The sequence below is a fragment of the Pelophylax lessonae genome, assembly GCF_965119305.1.
Source record: "Pelophylax lessonae genome assembly, chromosome: 13".
In the NCBI taxonomy this organism is placed as follows: domain Eukaryota; kingdom Metazoa; phylum Chordata; class Amphibia; order Anura; family Ranidae; genus Pelophylax; species Pelophylax lessonae.
In genome coordinates, this window is record NC_138780.1 from 10,827,665 (window position 1) to 10,854,301 (window position 26,637).

The 26,637-nt window shown below is 42.4% G+C and overlaps 1 protein-coding gene across 1 annotated transcript in view; it reads right to left on the bottom strand.

Annotated features, from left to right (window-relative positions):
• Positions 1 to 24,657, bottom strand: part of PEA15 (proliferation and apoptosis adaptor protein 15) — a 98,094-nt gene extending 73,437 nt beyond the window's left edge. The window contains exon 1 of the mRNA XM_082275249.1: positions 24,585 to 24,657. The gene's annotated coding sequence lies outside the window, so the exon portion shown is untranslated. The remainder of the gene's footprint in view (positions 1 to 24,584) is intronic.
• Between the last annotated feature and the right edge of the window lie 1,980 nt (positions 24,658 to 26,637).

Here is a 26,637-nt window from a genome sequence, read left to right on the forward strand (position 1 = left end):
TGCTACAATGTTATGTAGTGTGAAGCAATGGGAGAGTTTTCATGCAGGTTGGAGGTATTCGAGTACAATGTATCAAGGTTTGTTTACTTGTGTCCAAAAATGTAAACTATTTACATTGTGACATTTGTGACTCATCTTTGTTTTTGCTTCCAAGAAGTGGGCCTTGTAATGTTTCATTCCTATTTTTATCTACTTAAAAAAAAGTGAAAATATAAATAAATACAATCTTACAGATCTAAATGCTGAAATATTGGAAGCAGCACCGCTAGCTAGATAACATCTGTAATAGGAACCGTTATCGTGTGTGATCTGTCCTCCCACTCACAGCTCAATCTGAAGACCTGAAAGGAGCACACAATTCATGGACAATGCCACCCACAAAATCAGAATACTCTGCTCTGCTGGAGGACTCTGCTCCTTCCTCTATAACTCTCCTCTCCTGAAATACTCTGCTCTGCTGGAGGACTCTGCTCCTTCCTCTATAACTCTCCTCTCCTGAAATACTCTGCTCTGCTGGAGGACTCTGCTCCTTCCTCTATAACTCTCCTCTCCTGAAAAACTCTGTTCCTTCCTCTATATAACTCTCCTCTCCTGAAATACTCTGCTCTGCTGGAGGACTCTGCTCCTTCCTCTATATAACTCTCCTTTTCTGAAATACTCAGCACTGCTGGAGGACTCTGCTCCTTCCTCTAACTCTCCTCTCCTGAAATTCTCTGCTCTGCTGGAAGACTCTGCTCCTTCCTCTATAACTCTCCTCTCCTGAAATACTCTGCACTGCTGGAGGACTCTGCTCCTTCCTCTATAACTCTCCTCTCCTGAAATACTCTCACTGCTGGAGGACTCTGCTCCTTCCTCTATAACTCTCCTCTCCTGAAATACTCTGCTCTGCTGGAGGACTCTGCTCCTTCCTCTATAACTCTACTTTCCTGAAATACTCTGCACTGCTGGAGGACTCTGCTCCTTCCTCTATAACTCTCCTCTCCTGAAATACTCTGCACTGCTGGATGACTCTGCTCCTTCCTCTATAATTCTCCTCTCCTGAACTACTCTGCACTGCTGGAGGACTCTGCTCCTTCCTCTATAATTCTCCTCTCCTGAAATACTCTGCTCTGCTGGAAGACTCTGCTCCTTCCTCTATATAACTCTCCTTTTTTTAAATACTCTGCACTGCTGGAGGACTCTGCTCCTTCCTCTATATAACTCTCCTCTCCTGAAATACTCTGCTCTGCTGGAGGTCTCTGCTCCTTCCTCTATAACTCTCCTCTCCTGAAATACTCTGCACTACTAGAGGACTCTGCTCCTTCCTCTCTAACTCTCCTCTCCTGGAATGCTCTGCACTGCTTTAAGACTCTGCTCCTTCCTCTTTCCACCTCTCCTCTCCTGAAATACTCTGCTCTGCTGGAGGACTCTGCTCCTTCCTCTATAACTCTCCTCTCCTGAAATACTCTGCTCTGCTGGAGGACTCTGCTCCTTCCTCTAACTGTCCTCTCCTGAAATACTCTGCACTGCTGGAGGACTCTGCTTCTTCCTCTATAACTCTCCTCTCCTGAAATACTCTGCTCTGCTGGAGGACTCTGCTCCTTCCTCTATAACTCTCCTCTCCTGAAATACCCTGCACTGCTGGAGGACTCTGCTCCTTCCTCTACCTAATTCTCCTTTCCTGAAATACTCTGCACTGCTGGAGGACTCTGCTCCTTCCTCTAACTCTCCTCTCCTGAAATACTCTGCACTGCTGGAGTGAACAGGTTGCAGTCTGTGACTCCCTGTTATCTTCTGACATGCTCGGCACTGCTGTGAGCAGAGAAGTGATCTGATTGGACACAGAATGTTTCATATTTGCACATGCTAATTGGTACCACGGGGGTGGCAGTAACAATGGCGTCTGGAGGAATAATATTCATGTACTGACTGGCCTCCGAGTCAATATACAGTTCATTATATCACACATGGCGGCTTTGTTCAGTCACTTAATTGACCTGTGCAGGGCAGCGCGGTGTATTGACAGAAATGATCGATAACGCACATCAGGCTCGTGGAGGAGGAGGAGGAGGGGGGGGGTTGTGTTCCTCCAGAGCTATGTACAAAACTCCAACCGAAGTCGCAGATACCAATCAGCCAGAACCGCTATTATAAAATTGTGTGAAAATCAATCAGCTGAATCACCCCCTCCCATCAAATGACAACAATGAGGTCCCTGTGTTGGTGTTCCCGGCTCCGCCCACCCATCCTGTCCATTAGGAAATTAGGAAGGCTCCCATTCACATCATATTTGTTTTATATTACAGAAGATGCAGCAGGAGGAATGAGAGTCTCACTAAGATGGCCTCGGTAGAGGAAAAGGGATAATACTGGGAGCTCTGGTGATTTTTAAATATACTCAAAGAGAGGCTCTAGGTTTTTTCAAACTTATTTTAAATCTCATGAAAATACAAATTTCCATTTAGGACGAAACACGTCAGCTGGGCGTGGCTTGTGACATCATTGCACAGGGCAAGACTACTGTTGGGAGATCTTTCCTCTGTAACATTTGTATCAGAGACTTACTGAGATGCCATTTTTTTATTCTTTTACATTGTTAGTTTTACTATTATTGCTTCTGTTAATAAAATATAAACAGTGAGCACTATGTAAATAAAAAGATGAATAAATAAAATGTGAAAAAAACCCCACAACACAAAAGTCCAATTAGATATATAAAGTCCTGTAATCTAGTAGCAGCCTTATCAATAGGAATTGTTTGTGCCAATGAACTTCATTTCATCTCATAAACACAATTTTTTCAAAGTCAATTTGGGATGCAATGCGTTGCAGCTTGGCGTGGCTAATGACATCATCACGCTGGGCACGACTACTGTGGTAACATTTGTATCAGAGACATACTGAGATGCCGATTTTTGTCTTTTTACATTGTGAATTTTACTACAATAATGCTTCTATTAATAAATTATAAACAGTGAGCACTATGTGAATAAAAAGGTAAATAAATGAAATGTGAATAAAAAAAGAAAAAAAATGCAAAGAAAAAACAAAAACCCTTAACACAAAAGCCCAGCTAGATACATAAAGTTCTTATCAATCCAAATTGCTTGTGCTAATGAAATTCATTTCATGTCATTAAACACAGTTTTCTAAAAGTCAATTTGGGACGTAACGTGTTAGCTTGGCGTGGTTTGGGACGTCATTACGCTGGGCGGGCCGCGGGACTACTTTGGGACTTAGAGAGATCTATCCTCTGTAACATTTGTATTGGAGACTTCCTGACATACCGATTTTTGTATTTTAAATTGTGAGTTTTTCTTGTATTGCTTCCATTAATAAAATATAAACAGTGAGCACTATGTGGATACAAATGTGAATAAATTAAATGTGAATAAAATGTGCAAAGAAAAAACTAAAACCCTTAACACAAAAGCCCAGTTATATATATAAAGTTCTTATCAATCCAAATTGCTTGTGCCAACAAACTTAATTTCATGTCATTAAACACAAATTTCTAAAAGTCCATTTGGGACGTAACGTGTTAGCTTGGCGTGGTTTGTGACATCATCACGCTGGGCAGGACTACTTTGGGACTCAGAGAGATCTATCCTCTGTAACATTTGTATTGGAGACATCCTGATATACCGATTTTTGTACTTTAAATTGTGAGTTTTTCTTGTACTGCTTCTAATAATAAAAAATAAACAGTTATCACTATGTGAATAAAAAGGTAAATAAATAAAATGTGAATAAAATGTGCAAAGAAAAAAATAAAACCCTTAACACAAAAGCCCAGTTAGATATATAAAGTCCTTATCAATCCAAATTGCTTGTGCCCATGAACTTCATTTCATGTCATTAAAAACAGATTTCTAAAAGTCAATTTGGGACGTAACGTGTTAGCTTGGTGGAGTTTGTGACGTCATCACACTGGGCAGGACTACTGTGGTAACATTTGTATCAGAGACATACTGAGATGCCGATTTTTGTCTTTTACATTGTGAATTTTACTACAATAATGCTTCTATTAATAAACTATAAACAGTGAGCACTATGTGAAAAAAAAAGGTAAAAAAATGAAATGTGAATAAAATGTGCAAAGAAAAAAATAAAACCCTTAACACAAAAGCCCAGTTAGATATATAAAGTCCTTATCAATCCAGATTGCTTGTGCCCATGAACTTCATTTCATGCCATTAAACACATTTTTCTAAAAGTCAATTTGGGACGTAACGTGTTAGCTTGGCGTGGTTTGTGACGTCATCACGCTGGGCGGGGCTACTTTGGAGCTCAGAGAGATCTATCCTCGGTAACATTTGTATTGGAGTCAGAGCATTGATTGCGGAAATGGCATAATTGCAGTGATCTCTAGCAGTCTCATGCAGTGATTTCTAGCAGTCTCATACAGTGATTTATAGCAGTCTCTTTTACCAGATCCTCAGACCCAGAAGTCAGACTTTGGATTGGGAACATTGGTTTGTGAAGAGGTTCTGATGGCAGTGATCTCTAGCAGTTTCATGCAGTGATCTCTAGCAGTCTCATGTGACAGGCCCTCAAACCCAAGGCATTAGTAGATGGAGTCAGAGCACTGATTGTGGAAGGGGTATAATTGTAGTGATCGCTAGCAGTCTCGTGCAGTGATCTCTAGCAGTCTCATGTGACAGGCCCTCAAACCCAAGGCATTAGTAGATGGAGTCAGAGCACTGATTGCAGAAGGGGTATAATTGCCGTGATCTCTAGCAGTCTCATGCCGTGATCTCTAGCAGTCTCATGCCGTGATCTCTAGCAGTCTCATGCAGTGATCTCTAGCAGTCTCATGCAGTGATCTCTAGAAGTCTCATGTGACAGGCCGTCAAACCCCAGGCATTAGTAGAAAGAGTCAGAGCATTGATTGTGAAAGGGGTATATTTGCAGTGATCTCTAGCAGTCTCGTTTACCAGATTCTCAGACCCAGAAGTCAGACTTTGGATTGGGAACATTGGTTTGTGAAGAGGTTCTGATGGCAGTGATCTCTGGCTGTCTCATGCAGTGATCTCTAGCAGTCTCATGTGACAGGCCCTCAAACCCCAGGCATTAGTAGATGGAGTCAGAGCACTGATTGCGGAAGGGGTATAATTGCCGTGATCTCTAGCAGTCTCATGCAGTGATTTCTAGCAGTCTTGTGCAGTGATTTCTAGCAGTCTCATGCAGTGATCTCTAGCAGTCTCATGCAGTGATCTCTAGCAGTCTCATGTGACAGGCCCTCAAACCCCAGGCATTAGTAGAAAGAGTCAGAGCATTAATTGTGAAAGGGGTATATTTGCAGTGATCTCTAGCAGTCTCGTTTACCAGATCCTCAGACCCAGAAGTCAGACTTTGGATTGGGAACATTGGTTTGTAAAGAGATTCTGATGGCGGTGATCTCTGGCTGTCTCATGCAGTGATTTCTAGCAGTCTCATGCAGTGATCTCTAGCAGTCTCATGCAGTGATTTCTAGCAGTCTCATGCAGTGATTTCTAGCAGTCTCGTGCAGTGATCTCTAGCAGTCTCATGCAGTGATCTCTAGCAGTCTTGTGCTGTGATCTCTAGCAGTCTTGTGCTGTGATCTCTAGCACTCTCATGTGACAGGCCCTCAAACCCCAGGCATTAGTAGATGGGGTCAGAGCACTGATTGCGGAAGGGGTATATTTGCAGTGATCTCTAGCAGTCTCGTTTACCAGATCCTCAGACCCAGAAGTCAGATTTTGGATTGGGAACATTGGTTTGTAAAGAGGTTCTGATGGCGGTGATCTCTAGCAGTCTCATAGAACAGGCCCTAGGGCACTAGAACTGATTAATGGAAATTGAACCATTCATTTGTTAAAAATGCTATAATATCAGTGATCTCCAGCAGTCTCATGTAACAGGCCTTTAGAACCTGTCGCACCAAAAGCCCCCCCCGGCCTCATCACTAGTTGGAGTGGAAACATTGATCTGTAAATAGCAGTGATCTCTAGCAGTCTCATGTAACAGGCCATTGAACCCCAGCAGATCATGCACATAAAGACAAATAGGTAAAGGTGTGAATCCAGCCTTAAGCTCCGCCTCCCCAACGCAAGCTCGCAATGAAAGTTTCATCCTCACAGCTGACAATTTTTTTTTAACCAAATCTGAGAATAAAATGGTGAAATTCACACCCCCGGACGGTCTTGGAAGAAGAAGGGTTAAGGTTGTGCGTTCCGCTCGCTGAGGAGGAAGCGCGCCTTTCGGTGAAATGTCTCAGATTTACTTCACGCTTCCTTTTTTTTTTTTTTTCTTTTTTTAAAGTAAAAAAGAAAAAAAAAAGTTTCTGTTTCTCTAAACTAAAAAGAAAATTGGAAGAAAACTCTCAGCGGGTGAAGACTCCCCCCCCCGCTTCTGACCATCCCGGAGCGATGACATCACTACTGAGCGGTATTCAGCCAACCAATGGGAAAAGTGCCCCATCTGTGGCCCCGCTGCCCCTTGGTACTTTCTGTGTGGCCCTTGGACCCCCACCATCAGGAGTTGGAAGCGGGAGGATTCTTTTGAAAAGCAGCTTTAGTAGTAGTGATCTCTAGCAGTCTCATGTAACCGGCCCTATGACCCCAGTGGTCAGGACTTGTAGTAGGAGCATTGATTTATCAAGGGATATAATAGCAGTGATCTCTAACACTCTCATGTGACAGTTTCTCAGACCTCAGGTGTTAGACCATGGGTGTCCAACCTTTTGGCTTCTCTGGGCCACATTGAGTGTAGAAAAATTTTCTCGGGCCGCATATACTATAGTAAAGGTATATAAGTAATAAAACGCCGTCGCGCCCTTCCCGCACTGCCGCCACCCCCCCCTAATTTAACACAACTAGAGGTAGATCCCTTCCGAGGCAGCCTCTGCCTACAGTTAGTTGGAAGCCGCTGTGGCCGTGCCCCTGACCTGACTTCCTTTCTCCCCAGCAAAAAAAAATGGGCAATGGGCCGCATTGCCTGTGGCTCTGGGCCACATGCGGCCCTCGGGCCGCAGGTTGGACATGCCTGTGTTAGACATTGGAGCGAGAACATTGATTTATAAAGGAGTTATAATAGCAGTGATCTCTAGCACTCTCATGTAACAGCAGGGGAGGGCTGGCAGCCTTAGGCCTGGGGGGCAAGTCCAGTCAAGTGGCCAATTGAACCATGGAATCAGCTCACCATCCATGCCCACCTGGTTTTGGACTGACAGCTGTATACAGTGTCTGGCCCCTACATTAATCCAGCCCTGAGTGCGGCCTTTATACTAGTTTTTACCACTTTTCAGAGTGGCCCGGGGGGCAATTGCCACCCTGCCCCCCTTGCCAGTCCTCCCCTGTGTAACAGGCCCTCAGACCTCAGGCGTTAGTTGTTGGATGGAGACGGAACATTGATTTATAAAGGAGTTATAATAGCAGGGATCTCTAGCACTCTCATGTAACAGGCCCTCAGACCTCAGGCGTTAGTTGTTGGATGGAGACGGAACATTGATTTATAAAGGAGCTGTAATAGCAGGGATCTCTAGCACTCTCATGTGACAGGTCCTCGGACCCTAAGTGTCAGTAGTTGTATTGGAAACATTGACTTGTAAAGGGTCTAAATAGCAGTGATCTCTAACAGTCTCATGTAACAGGCCCCAGCAGTCAGTAGTAGTAGTTGGAGCAATTATGAAGGGATATAAAAGCAGTGATCTCGAGCACTCTCAAGTAACAGGCCATCAGACTTCTAATGGAAGTAGTTAATAAATGCTTGCTTTTGGGTTTCCCCTCTTTATATCAGGAAACCATATCATATATTAATTATCGATCGATGGATGTCTCAGGACCACCCTAGGCCTGGCTCCCCCTGGGTTTTTTCGCCACCGCATCCCCGGCATTTTCCCAGGGCGGGCGAACAATGAGGGCCGGCGTTGGAAGGGTTAACGCTGCGAGGATGAATGAATGAACACAACGCAGCCTTCTTCCGCACAGCATTAGCAAACCAGGCATGTAGCGATAATACTGGTATTCCGCCTTCCCCGCACAGCCGGCAGGAAACAAGCCTGGCCGTGAGATGATGAGGCAGGAGAATTCAGGATCCCATTACAAAACAACAGGAGAGAAAAAAAAAAAAATCCATCCATATATATATTTAATAAAATAAAAAGGTTGGGTGCAGCTGTAGAGGGATTTTTGGAGCGCCGGGCCTTTAAGAGCCAGTGGTTCATTAATCGCGACGCTTAAAAGCAGCCAGTGACCTATTTGAGAAAGAAGAGAGAAAAAAAAGAGGGACGCACGCCATGTTCATCTCAATGAGAGTGGGGGGAGCTGGCGGCGGCACGCGGGGGGGGGGGGGGGGGGCGCATGTACGGTACACGGTAGCAGCCAAGGGGAATGCAACGGGTTCTGTAGACCCGCCTTGGACTCACCTATGACTATGGCTATGGCCACCCCACCTTTTACCTAAGGAAAGAGGATAGATAGCACTCGACCCCTAAGGATGCCCTATTAGTATTCGGTAGTATTAGGATTGGTCTGGGCCCTCATTGTCCGACAGCCAGGAAATGAGGCATGCTCTATCTAACTAAGAAGCAAGCATTGATCATAAACAGGGCCGCTGATAGGGGGGGACCACCAGCCCTCTTGTAGGGGGCCCGAGCACACAGGGGGGCCCACACAGAGAGGGGGATTAGTGATGGACAACAAATACAGAAATCTTCCTCCAGCACCTGAATCTGATCTGTCCCTCTCTCTGCTATCAGCTTTTATCTGTTGAGAAAGAGACAGTTGTCCCTCACTAATCCCCCTCCCTTGTGTGGGCCCCCCTCCCAGCACTGGCTCTATTGTTATCTCTGCTCAGGAGTTTATTTGTAAATTGTAACTTTGTTTCTCTCTCTCTGTCTCTCTGATCACTGAGCTCCAACTGCCCAGCCTGGATATTTTTCTCATCTCATCTTCTTTTTTATTTAACATAGTTTTTTTTTTTAGAATTAGCAGGAATTATGCGAGCAATGTTATATTTGTGTCTGATAATAGTTATTTTGCTGTAATTTTAGCTAAATATATCTTTAATATTTTCTTGGGGGGGGCCCTGCCAGGTAGTCTGTACGGGGCCCCGCGATTTCTAACAGCAGCCCTGATCATAAATCTACAGGCCATCACTATCCAGGATGGGGGATGACAGGGGCAACAGGCAAATACCAATGGCGGCTCCCATCTCCCCACCCCGACAGGTTCCCTTTAAGAAGCAGGCAGGAATGTCAGCCGGCTGCAGATTATTGGAGAGTCGGAGGAAACAGATGTTATATTCATAGAGAAGATCCAAGATAGAAAACATCTGGGAAATGGCAGTACGAGGCGCTTCCCCTCCATTGGGATCTGCTGGGAACCTCAGCCACCCCCCCCCCCCATTAAATTTTAAGTAGCCTTCCTCCTTCAAATAACATTTACTGCTTTTAATTAAAGCCTAGCTCCAGACTAAAGGTGGTTAGAGCCTCTGTCAGGTTTTTTTTTTTTTGCTGTCTTTGTCTGGTTGGGGCAAATCACTGACAAAAATAAAAACAGAGCGGTGAAGAGTTTGAATATCGGACTGTCTGTGCCCCCCCCCCCCCCCATTTCTTGTATGGATGCCACAGACACCGGAAGTAAGAGCGAATATTTCCCCTTTGGGGGGTCACAGACAGAAGTAGAAAACAATGGAGAAAGATGATCTCTTCCTCACTCTAGCCAAAAGTTAAATAAATAAATATATAATTATATTAAATATCATAATAATAATACTTATATAAAAATAATAAAAATGAAATTAATATTAAAAATAACATATAATGATAATGACGATGATAATAATAAAAATACATTATTGTAATATTAAATAATAATAATGATAAAAATAACAATAATAACATTGTTGATAAAAAATAATAATATTAATACAAAATCTAAAAATATAATAATAACAACAATAAAAATAACATAAAAATGATAATATTATTATTATTATTATTATTAATAATATTAAAAATATTAATTAAATATAGTACTTATAAAATAATTAATAATATTATAATAATAATATTATAAATAATAATAATAAAAAAATTGTATAATAATAATTATAAATTTATAGTAATAAAATTATAATAATAATAATATTAATAATAAAGTGAGCACAGTGCACTTTCATGGGACCAACACAAGACTAATAATCTTTGCACAACTGGGTAGTGCAAGGTGGTAGCGCCCCAAACCAACACACCCCAACCCCCAATAATAATATTGTTGATATAAAATAATAATATTAAAACAAAATCTAAAAATGATAATATAATAATAACAATAAAAATAACATAAAAATGATAATATTATTTATTATTATTATTATTATTATTATTATTAATAATAATAATAATAATAATAATAATATTATTAAAATATAGTAATAATAAAAGTATTAATATTATAGTAATATAATAATAATAATATTAATATTATAAATAATAATAATAAAAACATTGTATAATAATAATACGTTTATAGTAATAAAATAATAATAATAAGATTGTTGTTGATATAAAATAATAATATTAATACAAAATCTAAAAATGATAATATAATAATAACAATAAAAATAACATAAAAATGATATTATTATTATTATTATTATTATTATTATTATTAATAATAATAATATTCTTAAAATATAGTAATAATAAAAGTATTAATATTATAGTAATATAATAATAATAATAATATTATTATTATTATTATTATTATTATAAATAATAATAATAAAAACATTGTATAATAATAATAATAATAATAGGAAGAAGTTTTTATAGTAATAAAATAATAATAATAAAATAGTAAAAAAAAAATAAGAAGAAGAACAACAACATAGTAATATAATTATAATGATAATATTATTATTATTTTGTTCTATTATTATAATATTGTTATGATTATTATTATTACTATTACTATTATTATGGAGTTGGTCTTAAAGCGCTCACTACCCCAATATTTAATATTCCTGATATGTCCCGGCTGTACCATGTACCTGTTTGAGTCTCCTGTTTTCTTTGTACTGCTTCCTCTGTGTGAAATTGCTGGTTGGTTGCAGTCCCTCTGCTATCCTACTGAAAACTGACCACACTAAGCAGGAGAGCCCAGCATGGTTAGTTCTCTAGCTATGCTGGGAACTCAGTGTACTCTCCTCCAATGATCAGACTTGCCCTGACACGCCCCCCAAAAAGAGCCATTCACTGGGAAGCTCAGTGTGCTGCTGCTTCTCCTTCCCCCAGCTCTTATACAGCTGAGAACAGAGGGAGTGCAATATAATATCTACATACAAATGTTTTGCCTTTCATTTCTATTTTAAGCTGAATGGTTTGTTTTCCAAGGTGATCATTTACAATCACTTTAAAGCAGCCGAGTTGCCTTCTGTGCTTTTCAGCAATGTCTTTCTATCCTCCTGTAGAGATACATTCACTCATTGTCCTGGGAGATGATACGCCCTTGGTTTCTGGATTTGATGGGCTCCTGTGCTCAGGGCAGGATCCAATCCCAAGGCATCGGGACGCACACAGAAGCTACAAACTATAAAGAAGCGGACTTTCTGTACGGTATAAGGCAGCTGGGTGGCGTCTTTTCCCCCCCACAATGAAGATTTCACTTTAAATTTTTATATATTTTATAGACAATCCAGGAGTGGAATGGTCACAGCTGTTGGTTGACACTGTGAGTGATAACTGGGATATCCCACCACTGGGGTCCCCGGAGGAATATGATAAGCCTCCATATGATGGTATGGTTCAATTTTCCAAATCAAATCTGATTTTTACAGATAAAACGCGTCGCTTTGAAGCCGAATTATCACTATAATTTACAGATTTGCACATGATCAAATCACATGATGATCCTCAGTAACGAGATTATCTCTTTATTGCTACTAATAAGAAACTCAACTTCCTGAGTCATGTGATGACAAGGCCTGTAGTGAGGAGCAGAGCGGCCATATTTATTAATGGCCGTCCCACTGTGGAACATGTATATTATATATACGGCCTGTAGTGAGGAGCAGAGCCGCCATATATAAAAATGGCCGCCCCAAAATGGAACATGTATATTATATATACGGTCTGTAGTAAGGAGCAGAGCTGCCACATATAAAAATGGCCGCCCAACCATGAAACATGTATATTATATATACGGTCTGTAGTGAGGAGCAGAGCCGCCATATATAAAAATAGCCGCCCCAAAATGGAACATCTATATTATATATACAGTCTGTAGTGAGGAGCAGAGCCGCCATATATAAAAATAGCCGCCCCAAAATAGAACATCTATATTATATATACAGTCTGTAGTGAGGAGCAGAGCCGCCATATATAAAAATAGCCGCCCCAAAATGGAACATCTATATTATATATATGGTCTGTAGTGAGGAAGAGAGCCACCATATTTAATAATGGCCACCCCACCATGGAACATGTATATTATATATACAGTCTGTAGTGAGGAGCAGAGCCGCCATATATAATAATGGCCGCCCCACCGTGGAGTGCGTATATTATTTATACAGTCTGTAGCGAGGAGCATAGCCACCATATTGAAAAATGGCCGCCCCACCATGGAACATGTATATATATATATATATATATTTTTTGGAACATGTATATTTAATATACGGTCTGTAGTAAGCAGCAGAGCCGCCATGTATAAAAATGGCCACCTCAAAATGGAACATGTATATTATGTATACAGTCTGTAGTGAGCAGCAGAGCCACCATATATAAAAATGGCCGCCCAACCATGGAATATGTATATATTATAGCGTATCTCCTCACCGGATGGGGAACCTCCGCCATGGCGGAGGTTCCCCATCCGGTGAGGACTGTGCAGAAGCTGGGAACAGCGTGGCAAGGGCCGATATACAAGCAGAGGAGATACGCTCCCTACATTAAGCTCTGGTCCTTTCCAAGTTTGATATTAGACATGGAGTGATTACCCTCACTACTATGTCACTATACAATGCCTATGTTTTGAGCTTCCTAAAACGCACAGTCCTCCTCGTTAAAGAATTCTCTATGGAAATTGAGATATGTGCCTGATTACTATATGTACAGACAAAAGAAATGATATGCTCCAGATGAAGCTTTTTTGTCTAAGAAAGCGAAACATGTCGAGCAAAGGTCATATGTTACATGGTGAATGTTAACTTATACTTTCAGTTGACCCCGCTGACCGGCACCATATTGCTTGGATGTCCGTCAGCGGTTCTCTTCTGATATCAAGTAACACGTTTCCAAGAATTATATGACTACTAATGATCTTGTACTCTGAACTGTATGTAAATCACTTTTATAAGTTCTATATACTGTAGATATTGTACAACATAGACCATTGTTTTGTGGTCTCACTGTGTCCTTAATACACAATTATCTGCCTGTAATGTTCTATGATTTTAAAATATTTAGTTTTTTGTTGAATAAAAGAAATCTTTTTACAAAAACTCTTGTGCCCGAAATCCCTGTTTCCCAATCCTTCCAAATGAATTAGTCAATTGAGGATAGGGGCACACCCTAAATGGATACGTCATGGCCAAGATGGCTGCTATCTGTGGACACATGACTTGTAAAATAACTCATATATAAAAGTGGCCGCCCAACCATGGAACATGTATATTATATATACGGTCTGTAATGAGCAGCAGAGCCGCCATACATAATAATGGCCGCCCCAAAATGGAACATGTATATTATATATACAGTCTGTAGTGAGCATCAGAGCCGCCACATATAAAAATAGCCGCCCCAAAATGTAACATGTATATTATGTATACAGTCTGTAGTGAGCAGCAGAGCCGCCATATTTAATAATGGCCGCCCCACCATGAATCACATATATTAAATAAATAGTCTGTAGTGAGCGTCTGCCGCGCTATGAACGCGCCAAAATACGCTCAAAAAATGTTCTGGAACCACTTTGGGACGTTTGTCTTGAGTTCAAGCAAATGGGCTGCCCTAGACGCAACGCGTAAAGGATGCGGGGAAAAATACGCTCAGGTGTGAATGGGGCCCAATAGTGCATTTTTCATGCGTTGCCTATACTGTAACATGCGTTTCTGCGTTTTGGATATTTTTTTTTTTAACGCAGAATGCTGCAAAATATTTTAACGATGGCTCGTTTGTTTACACTCTTGGCGCGCTCTGATCCCGAGTTTTAGCGCACATAAGACGCGATGGCGTGATTGAGCTCTTAAAGTCCTCATCGGGCGAGAGGAGGAGGGGCTGACGCACATCTCTTCCCTTTCCTGTGCTGCAGGACTAATTTAGCACGCAGAGTTCAGGCATGAGTCAAGGAGCCCAGAAAAGAGCGCAACTGCCGCTTACATAGATAAGAGTTTGATGGGGGGAATTCCAGGGCCTGCAGTTGCTGGATGCCATCGCAGTCCTCTGCAGACCGCCCTGTACTGAGTTTTTGGTGTCAGGGTGTCACCCCTCCCCGGGGACAGGAAGCCTCCTGACGGAATGTTGTGTTTGTAGACATGTGATGCAGGAAATGGTGATAAGAGTGAGCAAGCTGGTTAGGCTTCCTGCATCAATGTTCATGCTGAGATGACACATCAGTCAGCACTTCAACAACCATGCTTCCCATATTATAACACATACAATGCTAGCCGGCCCACGGGGTCCTTTAATTCTGGTCTTGTGATTCACACTCCATGGGGAGGAGGGAGTGACACAGTCATTCACTTTTTGCAGCTTCCTGTGCTTACCAGACTTTAAATAATTAAGCCCTCATCACTCTGGTAAGGTCCTTCCATACTCCCTTCCTCTAAGGCAGTCTAATTCCTACGCAGCTGCCCCCAGTGCCTGAAACATGTTAGATGGGCCGTGCAGAACTTCCCAGGAGTTCTGGAGTTGGGGAAAAATGAATTGATATTTTGTTGCAGATTCATTTCTCCACTGTGACACCAATAAATAATTAATTAATTCATGAAACTAATAGAATCAATTAAATCATTTCAATTAATGAATTACATTAATAGAAAATATTTAATGTGATCTAATAGAAGCTAATTAACTAACAATCAAATAAATTATTTAAATCAATAAATTAAATTAATAGAAATGTATTATTAATGGGATCGAATATTAGAAATGAAATATTTAATAATAAATCTTACAGAATCAGTTAAATAATTTAAATCAATTAATTCAATTAATAGAAATTAATTAATGTGATCTAATAGAAATTAAATATTTCAATAATGAAGCTAACAGAATCAAATAAATAATTTAAATCAATGAATTTAATTAATAGAAATGTATTGATTATTGTGATCTAATAGCAATTAAAATAAGTTTTAATGAAACTAACAGAATCAATTAAAAAAAAATTTAAATCAAAGAATTAAATTAAAATAAAATTAATGAATGTGATCTAATATTATAAACAAAATAATTAATAATGAAACTAACAGAATCAATTAAATAATCAATGAATTTAATTAATAGAAATGTATTGATTATTGTGATCTAATAGCAATTAAAATAAGTTTTAATGAAACTAACAGAATCAATTAAAAAAAAATTTAAATCAAAGAATTAAATTAAAATAAAATTAATGAATGTGATCTAATATTATAAACAAAATAATTAATAATGAAACTAACAGAATCAATTAAATAATCAATGAATTTAATTAATAGAAATGTATTGATTATTGTGATCTAATAGCAATTAAAATAATTTTTTTTGAAACTAACAGAATCAATTAAAAAAAATATAAATCAAAGAATTAAATTAAAATAAAATTAATGAATGTGATCTAATATTATAAACAAAATAATTAATAATGAAACTAACAGAATCAATTAAATAATCAATGAATTTAATTAATAGAAATGTATTGATTATTGTGATCTAATAGCAATTAAAATAATTTTTTTTGAAACTAACAGAATCAATTAAAAAAAATGTAAATCAAAGAATTAAATTAAAATAAAATTAATGAATGTGATCTAATATTATAAACAAAATAATTAATAATGAAACTAACAGAATCAATTAAATAATCAATGAATTTAATTAATAGAAATGTATTGATTATTGTGATCTAATAGCAATTAAAATAAGTTTTAATGAAACTAACAGAATCAATTAAAAAAAAATTTAAATCAAAGAATTAAATTAAAATAAAATTAATGAATGTGATCTAATATTATAAACAAAATAATTAATAATGAAACTAACAGAATCAATTAAATAATCAATGAATTTAATTAATAGAAATGTATTGATTATTGTGATCTAATAGCAATTAAAATAATTTTTTTTGAAACTAACAGAATCAATTAAAAAAAATGTAAATCAAAGAATTAAATTAAAATAAAATTAATGAATGTGATCTAATATTATAAACAAAATAATTAATAATGAAACTAACAGAATCAATTAAATAATTTAAATCAATGAATTCAATTAATAGAGATGTATTGATTATTGTGATCTAATAGCAATAACATATTTTTTAATGAAACTAACAGAATCAATTTAAACAATTTAAATCAATGAATTCAATTAATAGAAATGAAATGATTCATGTGATCTAATAGAGGTTAAATACTTCATGAATGAAGCTAACAGAATCAATTAAATAATTTAAATCCATGAATTCAATTCATAGAAATTAATTAATTATTGAAATCTAATAATTCATTATTGAAGCTAACAGAATATAAATAATACTAGACATAATCAATTAATGAAACTAACAGAATATAAATGAGATCACGTCCCATCTTAGGTCAGGCCAGGTCTGTGTCCTGCTGAATGAGCCCCGGGTCATGTGACCGCCCCTTGGCGGAGATTTCTAGAGGAGGAGAATAATGAATAGGCAGAAAAATTCCCACAACACTCCACAATGCAGCCTGCGGTTGCTACCATCATCCGTATCACATACACCGAACAAACATCACACGAGGGCGGCCGACCCACCAGCATGTTTATTTCCAGCTCTGCGTCAGAATTCTCGCTGCTATGAGGGCTATTATTTCATTGGTGACATTACAGGGAATGCAGCGGGAGGAGTGAGACTCCAAAGTGGTAGGGAGATGGGGGGGGGGGGGCCCTCTGGGAAAAGGGAAGATAGGTGTCATGTGGACTCCTTCTTTAACATTAGTATAAAAGGACAGGGCATGCTGGGAGTTGTAGTCCCACAGTGTCTGGAGCGATCCTTCCTGCACCATAGAGCAACGTCTGATATACAACAACTCATCGGAATTTATACCCAATGCAACTACATCGCTGTGCATGGCTTTACCTGCCTTCTGATTCTGTTCAGCCAGTCTTGTGATTAGACCCCCCCCCCCCCCGGCTGCACAATATATCCAGAGAGAGTCACTACCATCCACAGCGTGCAGCTGCCCTATTGGCCCCTAGTGCCTGAAACATGTTAAATTATGCTTGATTCTGTTCAGCTAGTCTTGTGATTCACATTACTAACCCCCTCCCCCCCCCCATTGCACAATGTACAGCATCTTTCACAGCTTGCAATTCTGTGGGAGGGTGACCTCCCTGTCCTCTCCTCCAGCTGCATGCCTCAGCACTGCCCTATCAGCCCCCAGTGCCTGAAACATGTCAAATTATCCTTGATTCTGTTCAGCCAGTCTTGTGATTCACCCCCCCCCCCCCCCCGCTGCACAATGTACACCACTATTCATCACAGCTTGTACAGTAGCTCTTTGGTGGCCTCCCCGTCCTCTCCTCCAGCCACAGGCCTCAGCACTGCCCAATCGGCCCCTAGTGCCTGAAACATGTCAAATTATCCTTGATTCTGTTCAGCTAGTCTTGTGATTAACCCCCCCCCCCCCCGCCACTCACAGCTTGTAGCTCTGTGGCTGGCCTCTCTTGCCTCTCCTCCAGCTGTATGCCTCAGCACTGCCCTACCGACCCCAAGTGCCTGAAACATGTTAAATTATTCTTTATTCAGTTCAGCTAGTCTTGTGATTCATCCCCCCCTTTCCCCCCCACACAATGTACACCACCATTCACAGAGTGCAGCTCTGTGGATGGCCTCCCTGTCTTCCCCACCAGCTGTTTGCCTCAGCACTGCCCTATCTGCCCCTAGTGCCTGAAACATGTCAAATTATCCTTGATTCTGTTCAGCCAGTCTTGTGATTCACCCCCCCCCCCCCCGCTGCACAATGTACACCACTATTCATCACAGCTTGTACAGTAGCTCTTTGGTGGCCTCCCCATCCTCTCCTCCAGCCACAGGCCTCAGCACTGCCCTATCGGCTCCTTAGTGCCTGAAACATGTTCAATTATCCTTGATTCTGTTCGGCTAGTCTTGTGATCCCCCCCCCCCCCCACTGCACAATGTACACCACCATTCACAGCTTGTAGCTCTGTGGCTGGCCTCTCTTTCCTCTCCTCCAGCAGCAGGCCTCAGCACTGCCCAATCGGCCCCTAGTGCCTGAAACATGTCAAATTATCCTTGATTCTGTTCAGCTAGTCTTGTGATTAACCCCCCCCCCCCCGCCACTTACAGCTTGTAGCTCTGTGGCTGGCCTCTCTTGCCTCTCCTCCAGCTGTATGCCTCAGCACTGCCCTACCGACCCCAAGTGCCTGAAACATGTTAAATTATTCTTTATTCAGTTCAGCTAGTCTTGTGATTCACCCCCACCTTTCCCCCCCACACAATGTACACCACCATTCACAGGGTGCAGCTCTGTGGATGGCCTCCCTGTCTTCCCCACCAGCTGTTTGCCTCAGCACTGCCCTATCTGCCCCTAGTGCCTGAAACATGTTAAATCATTCTTGATTCTGTTAAGTTAGTCTTGTGATTTACCCCCCCCCCCCCGCTGCACAATGTACAGCACCATTCACATCTTGCAGCTCTGTGGCTGGCCTCCCTGTCCTCTCCTCCAGCTGTTTGCCTCAACACTGCCCTATCAGCCCCCAGTGCCTGAAACATGACAAATTATCCTTGATTCTGTTCAGCTAGTCTTGTGATTCACCCCATCCCCCCTGCTGCACAATGTACACCACTATTCACAGCTTGTAGCTCTGTGGCTGGTCTCCCTGTCTTCTCCTCTGCCCCATCAGCCCCCAGTGCCTGAAACATGTTAAACTGATAACATAGGTTGGATACCATCCAGAGCCTGCTGCGCACGGCATTATTGAGGTCATGACACCAGCAATATTCAAACACATATCGATGGGCTTTGTAATGGGCGTAGCTCCTGTTGCAATGTAACCGGTTCTCAGGTTTGCCGAAAGCCGCTTTCTGATTGGCTGCTGAGGATTGCGCTTTTGGTAAAAGGAACCAATCGTCTATTTTATTTTTTTCCCATATCGGCTATAGTGGAAGGAACAGCTTGAGAGTTAACCCCCGGCGCTGCCTGATCATCATGGCTCAATTCAGGGGGCATTCTTTGCCAATATTGAGTCCTGTATGTGGTCTTTAATAAGGCCCTACATGGTCGTGTCTGTCCCGCCCCCCGGGCATGGTCCTGGCACAGGGTGGCATCCCGGAAAAACCCCTTCCCACACTTCGGAAGTAGGCTTGTCATGCTGCCCCCGTCTCCTTCCCCCCAAACAACACGCCCAAAAAACTTCCGAACGTGACTCTCCTGGCCGAGCCGTCAGCTAACAGGAGGCCATCATCAGAGCCTGGGGCGTAACGCGTACGGGGAGGGGAGCCGTGCCTTACCGAAAAGCTTTGCACTTGGAGACGCTCGGGAATTCATTAGTGAGGAGGTGAGAGAGCGAGCCGTGGTCTGTTAATAATCACCAACTGCTCTGAAAAATCCGGCCAAGTCCCTACAAAAAAAAAGTTCCTTCTGTAGAACAAGTCTCGCCGATCTTCTGCCGTTGGTGACGCCCAACTGAAAAAAATCAAGGAGTTGGTGGGGACCGAAAACCTATTTCTAACATTCTGTTTCTCCATATTTAAGAGATCTATCGACTGCATGGGGAAGGAGGGGAGGGGATACAGTTCATGTTAGTTGCTTTCAACACCAGGGTAAGAAATCTGCTCGACTTGGTGCCTCTTGGTGAACCGGTCCAACCGTACCAATAACTTGGTCAAATTTACCGTCTAATGCTCGTCCAAAACTGGTCCAACCGTATCAATAACTTGGTCAAATTTACCGTCTAATGCTCGTCCAGAACCAGTCCAACCGTGCCAATAACTTGGTCAAATTTACCATCTAATGCTCATCCAGAACCGGTCAGACTGTACCAATAACTTGGTCAAATTTACCGTCTAATGCTCATCCAAAACTGGTCCAACCGTACCGATAACTTGGTCAAATTTACCGTCTAATGCTCGTCCAGAACCGGTCCAACTGTACCAATAACTTGGTCAAATTTACCATCTAATGCTCGTCCAGAACTGGTCCAACTGTATCAATAACTTGGTCAAATTTACCATCTAATGCTCATCCAAAACCGGTCCAACTGTACCAATAACTTTGTCAAATTTACCGTCTAATGCTCGTCCAGAACCGGTCCAACTGTACAAATAACTTGGTCAAATTTACCATCTAATGCTCGTCCAGAACCGGTCCAACCGTACCAATAACTTGGTCAAATTTACCATCTAATGCTCGTCCAGAACCGGTCCAACTGTACCAATAACTTGGTCAAATTTACCGTCTAATGCTCGTCCAGAACCGGTCCAACCGTAGCAATAACTTGGTCAAATTTACCGTCTAACGCTCGTCCAGAACCGGTCCAACTGTACCAATAACTTGGTCAAATTTACCGTCTAATGCTCGTCCAAAACTGGTCCAACTGTACCAATAACTTGGTAAAATTTACTGTCTAATGCTCGTCCAGAACCGGTCCAACCGTACCAATAACTTGGTCAAATTTACCGTCTAATGCTCATCCAAAACCGGTCCAACTGTACCAATAACTTGGTAAAATTTACTGTCTAATGCTCGTCCAGAACCGGTCCAACCGTACCAATAACTTGGTCAAATTTACCGTCTAATGCTCATCCAAAACCGGTCCAACTGTATCAATAACTTGGTCAAATTTACCGTCTAATGCTGGTCCAGAACCGGTCCAACTGTAGCAATAACTTGGTCAAATTTACCGTCTAATGCTTGTCCAAAACTGGTCCAACTGTAGCAATAACTTGGTCAAATTTACCGTCTAATGCTGGTCCAGAACCGGTTCAACCGTACCAATAACTTGGTCAAATTTACCGTCTAATGCTGGTCCAGAACCGGTCCAACCGTACCAATAACTTGGTCAAATTCACCATCTAATGCTCATCCAAAACCGGGCCAACTGTACCAAACATTGGTCAAACTTACCATCTAATGCTCATCCAAAACCGGCCCAAATGTACCAATAACTTGGTCAAATTTACCGTTTAATGCTCGTCCAGAACCGGTCCAACCGTAGTAATAACTTGGTCAAATTTACCGTCTAATGCTCATCCAAAACCGGTCCAACTGTACCAATAACTTGGTCAAATTTACCGTCTAATGCTGGTCCAGAAGCTGTTAAAATTTTATAGTAGCAGCCAATAAAACAAGGATGATCATCTGACTCACCACATCCAACTGTTGCTTATTTCTCTAGGGCAGGGGTCTCCAAACATTCTATACAAAGGTCCAGTTTACCGTCCTTCAAACTTTAGGGGGGTCGGACTAGGGCCAGCGGGAGTAGAAAATGCCTTGTTGTGAGTGGGAGTAAACAGTGTCCCCTCTTTGGTATTAGAGAAAGGAATAATGTCCTATTGTTGGTGTCAATGGGAAGAATAGTGCCCCCATCATTGGTGTCAGTGGGAGGAATAGTGCCCCATCATTGGTGTCAGTGGAAGGAATAGTGCCCCATCATTGGTGTCAGTGGGAGGAATAGTGCCCCATCATTGGTGTCAGTGGGAGGAATAGTGCCCCATCATTGGTGTCAGTGGGAGGAATAGTGCCCCATCATTGGTGTCAGTGGGAGGAATAGTGCCCCATCATTGGTATCAGTGGGAGGAAAAGTGCCCCATCATTGGTGTCAGGGGGAGAAATAGTGCCCCATCATTGGTGTCAGTGGGAGGAATAGTGCCCTATCATTGGTTTCAGTGGGAAAAATTGTGCCCCATCATTGGTGTCAGCGGGAGGAATAGTGCCCCATCATTAGTATCAGTGGGAGGAATAGTGACCCATCATTGGTTTCAGTAGGATAAAATTGTGCCCCATCATTGGTGTCAGTGGGAGGATTAGTGCCCCGGTGTCAGTGGCAGGAACTATGCCCCAAGGGCCGCATAAAATTAAGTAAAGGGACGCATCTGGCCTCTGGGCCACAGTTTGGAGACCACCGCTCTAGGGGAACTGGTCCAGATTTACCAGAATAACTTAAGGCACTGGAATGGTGGAACCAGCCCAACCGTACCAGTGATCCGGTAAAATTTATTGGGAAAGCTCTCTGAAAACAGGAAGCTAGTCCAGATTTATCAAAATTAAAGATATCACCAGAACTGGCACCTGACCCACATGCCTGCCTGTTGCCAATTTGCCTAGGGAAACCGGTCTAAATTTACCAGAACAGCCTACTACACTGGGATGGTGGACTGGGTCCAACTGTACGAGTGACCTAATCAAATTTAATAGGAAACTTCCCAGAGAACAGGGAGTTGACCCTAACCTATACCAATCACTGGTAAACGGTCCAAAATCGATGCCCGACCCACATATCCATCCGTTGCCTATTCCCCTAAAAGAACTGGTCCAGATTTGCCAGAACAGCCTACTACACTGGTATTGTGGCCCAATCATATGAGCGACCAGGTAAAACTTGAAAGAAAGGTTCTTCGAGAACATGGAGCTTTATAACAGTTTCTGATGGCACCGGAAAAAGCACCTGACCCATCTGGTTGAGTTTACCAAAACCATCCACTACATCAGAACTTGCCAAAATTTCTGGGCATTCCCAGCCATTTAGCCAGAGCCTCCCCAAGCAACGTTCGCACACTGACCCATCACATCCAACTGGCGCCTATTTCTCTCAAGAAATCAGCCCAAATTTGCCAGAACAGTCTATTACAAGGATGGTGGACCTGGTAGTGATCTAGCCCAATTTAACATAAAGCTTCTTCGGTAATACAGTCCATAGTGATAACAATTGCAGATAACACCAGATCAGACACCTGACCCAACACCTCCAAATGTTGCCTATTCCTTAAGTGGAACCGGTCCAAATTTATGAAGAATTGCCTCCTACACAAGGACCAGCCCGAACCCCCAACTATTTATCTATATAGCCTTAAAGCAAAGTTGACTGAGCCCATCCACATCTTGACCCACCGCATCTGACCTTTGCCTCATTCCTCCGGAACAACCGGTCCAAATTTACCAAAACCGCCTACTGCACTGGTACCAGCCTAAATTTCCGAGAATTCCCAACTATTTATCTAGAGCTGCCTTAAAGCAAAGTGGATTGACCCATCCATATCTTAACCCACCACATCCGAAAATTGCCTTATTCCTCTAAGAGCCACTGGTCCAAACTGACCAAAACCACCTACTACACCAGTACCTGCCTGAATTTCCAGAGAATTCCCAACTGTTTATCTAGAGCTGCCTTAAAGCAAAGTTGACTGGTCCCATCCAAATCTTGACCCACCGCATCTGACTGTTGCCTTATTCCTCCAGTGCAACCGGTCCACATTTACCAAAACCGCCTACTACACCGGTACCAGCCTAAATTTCTGAGAATTACCAACTATTTATCTAGAGCTGCATTAAAGCAAAGTTGACTGAGCCCATCCATATCTTGACCCACCGCATCTGACCGTTGCCTTATTCCTCCAGAGCAACCGGTCCACACTTCCAAATGTTGCCTATTCCTTAAGTGGAACCGGTCCAAATTTATCAAAAATTGCCTCCTGCAACAGGACCAGCCCGAACCCCTAACTATTTATCTATATAGCCTTAAAGCAAAGTTGACTGAGCCCATCCATATCTTGACCCACCGCATCTGACTGTTGCCTTATTCCTCCAGAGCAACCGGTCCACATTTACCAAAACCGCCTACTACACCGGTACCAGCCTAAATTTCTGAGAATTCCCAACTATTTATCTACAGCTGCATTAAAGCAAAGTTGACTGAGCCCATCCATATCTTGACCCAACACATCTGAACATTGCCTTATACCTCTAAGAGCAACTGGTCTGAATTGACCAAAACCACCTACTACACCAGAACATGCCTGAATTTCGAGATAATTCCCAACTATTTATCTAGAGCTGCCTCCAAGCAACGTCGACCAAGCGCATCCGCATCCTGATCCACCACGTCCAACCGTTGCCCTATCCCTCTAAGAGCAACTTGTCCAAATTGAGCAAAACCACCTACTACACCGGGACCAGCCCCAATTTCCAAGAGTTCCCAAGTGTTTCTCTAGAGCTGCCCCTCAAGCAAAGTTGACTGAGTGCCTTCCCAAGTTCACATGGGTTAAACTTGCCCCCATGTTGACAAGCCCCAGATGTTCAGAGCATGTAAAGGCGAGGGATGCTTTTTTTTTTCTCTGCCTTCGCCGGTGCCGGCGGCATCGCTTCCTGCGGCCACTCCCAACCCTCCGAGCCCAATTCTGACCATCTTTTCAGTAGAAGACGTGCATCTTTCTTACCGTGTCCTCCGGCTTGAGTCCAAGGGGGGGAAAAGTCCACTGGTATCTCAAAGGAAGGTGGCAAGTTGTCTTCTTCGGGCTTCGGGGCTTGCTCCCGGCTCTCCGAAGATGTCCGGAGGGGCGTTGGAACGGCTCGCCGTGTGCTTGTGTGACTCAGCTGGGCTCGCTCCTGCTGCTTTCTCTGCTTGTCTGCTACAGAATTTCCCTTCCCTTCAGACAGAAGAGATTTCAGTGGAGGCTCACTCCACCCTTTTGTACTGAGTGATGTCAGAGTGTGCGTGTAGATGAGTCCTGTGTGTGTGTGAGAAGGGAGAGGGAGAGCGCCGGAGATAGGCTTTGTAATAAATGCCACACGCCCAGAATGAAAACGCTGCATCCACCGGGGCCAGCCAGCCAGGGGGGGAGAACGCCATTCGAGGGGGGTTTAAAGAAAGGCGAGAAATACGGAAGGAGACATAAAAAAAAAAGCCTTTTGCCTGGTTGCCGTAATGGATGGTTCTAGTGGTAGTCGGTTAGAGGAGCGCCCAAAATCAGCAATAAGATCAAAAGATCGTCATTTTATTGGTAGCAGAACATGTTAAAGCCAACGTGTTTCGGGGGGAACAGAGACTCTACCTTCTTCAGGGCGTAAATGTTGGTATTCTGATCTGCAACCGACAGAATAACCCTGGATGGATGGTTGTCAGCTTACAAGGTTTAGGAGCCTCAAATGTGGCCCCCCTGATGTCCCCAAAGGGCCACCATGTAGGGCTACAGAAGGCTGTCATAGATTGAGGAAATGATCAGAGACTGAGGGGTGGGTGGAGGATGAAGTCATGGTAGGGACTGCTAATGGGCCTCATTAACTCCCGTCTTTTGCGCGCATTTTGCGTCTTCACGTGATGCGCATAGGGCAGTTCATCCTTGTATTAGACGCGTCAAATAAGCTCCTGCACCTTTTTGGGCATTGAATGAAAACGCTGCATCCACCGTGGGCCAGCACGCCATTCGAGGGGGGGTTCAAAGAGAGGCGAGAAATACGGAAGAAGCCATCGCTAAGCTGCCCTTAGAAAAAAAATATAAAAAGTCCTTTGCCTGGCTGCCGTAATGGATGGTTCTAGTGGTAGTCGATTAGAAGAGCGCCCAAAATCAGCAATGAGAATCCCACTTGGATCAAAAGATCGTCGTTTTATTGGTAGCAGAACATGCTAAAGCCAACGTGTTTCGGGGGGGAACAGAGACCCCCCTCCTTCTTCAGGGCGTAAATGTTGCTATTCGGATCTGCAACCGACAGCATAACCCTGGATGAATGGTTGTCAGTTTACAAGGTTTATGGATGAGGAAAGGATGAGGATGACGGAGGATGAGGAAAGGATGAGGATGACGGAGGATGAGGACAGGATGAGGATGACGGAGGATGAGGAAAGGATGAGGATGACGGAGGATGAGGGCATGATGAGGATGACGGTGGATGAGGAAAGGATGAGGATGATGGAGGATAAGGAAAGGATGATAATGACGGAGGATGAGGAAAGGATAGGATGACGGTGGATGAGGAAAGGATGAGGATGACGGAGGATGAGGAAAGGATGAGGATGACGGAGGATGAGGAAAGGATGAGGATGATGGAGGATAAGGAAAGGATGATAATGACGGAGGATGAGGAAAGGATAGGATGACGGTGGATGAGGAAAGGATGAGGATGACGGAGGATGAGGAAAGGATGAGGATGACGGAGGATGAGGACAGGATGAGGATGGCGGAGGATGAGGAAAGGATGAGGATGACAGAGGATGGGGACAGGATGAGGATGATGGAGGATGAGGGCAGGGTGAGGATGATGGTGGATGAGGAAAGGATGAGGATGACGGAGGATGAGGACAGGATGAGGATGGCAGAGGATGAGGAAAGGATGAGGATGACAGAGGATGAGGACAGGATGAGGATGGCTGAGGATGAGGAAAGGATGAGGATGACGGAGGATGAGGAAAGGATGAGGATGACGGAGGATGAGGACAGGATGAGGATGATGGAGGATAAGGGCAGGGTGAGGATGGCGGAGGCTGAGGGCAGG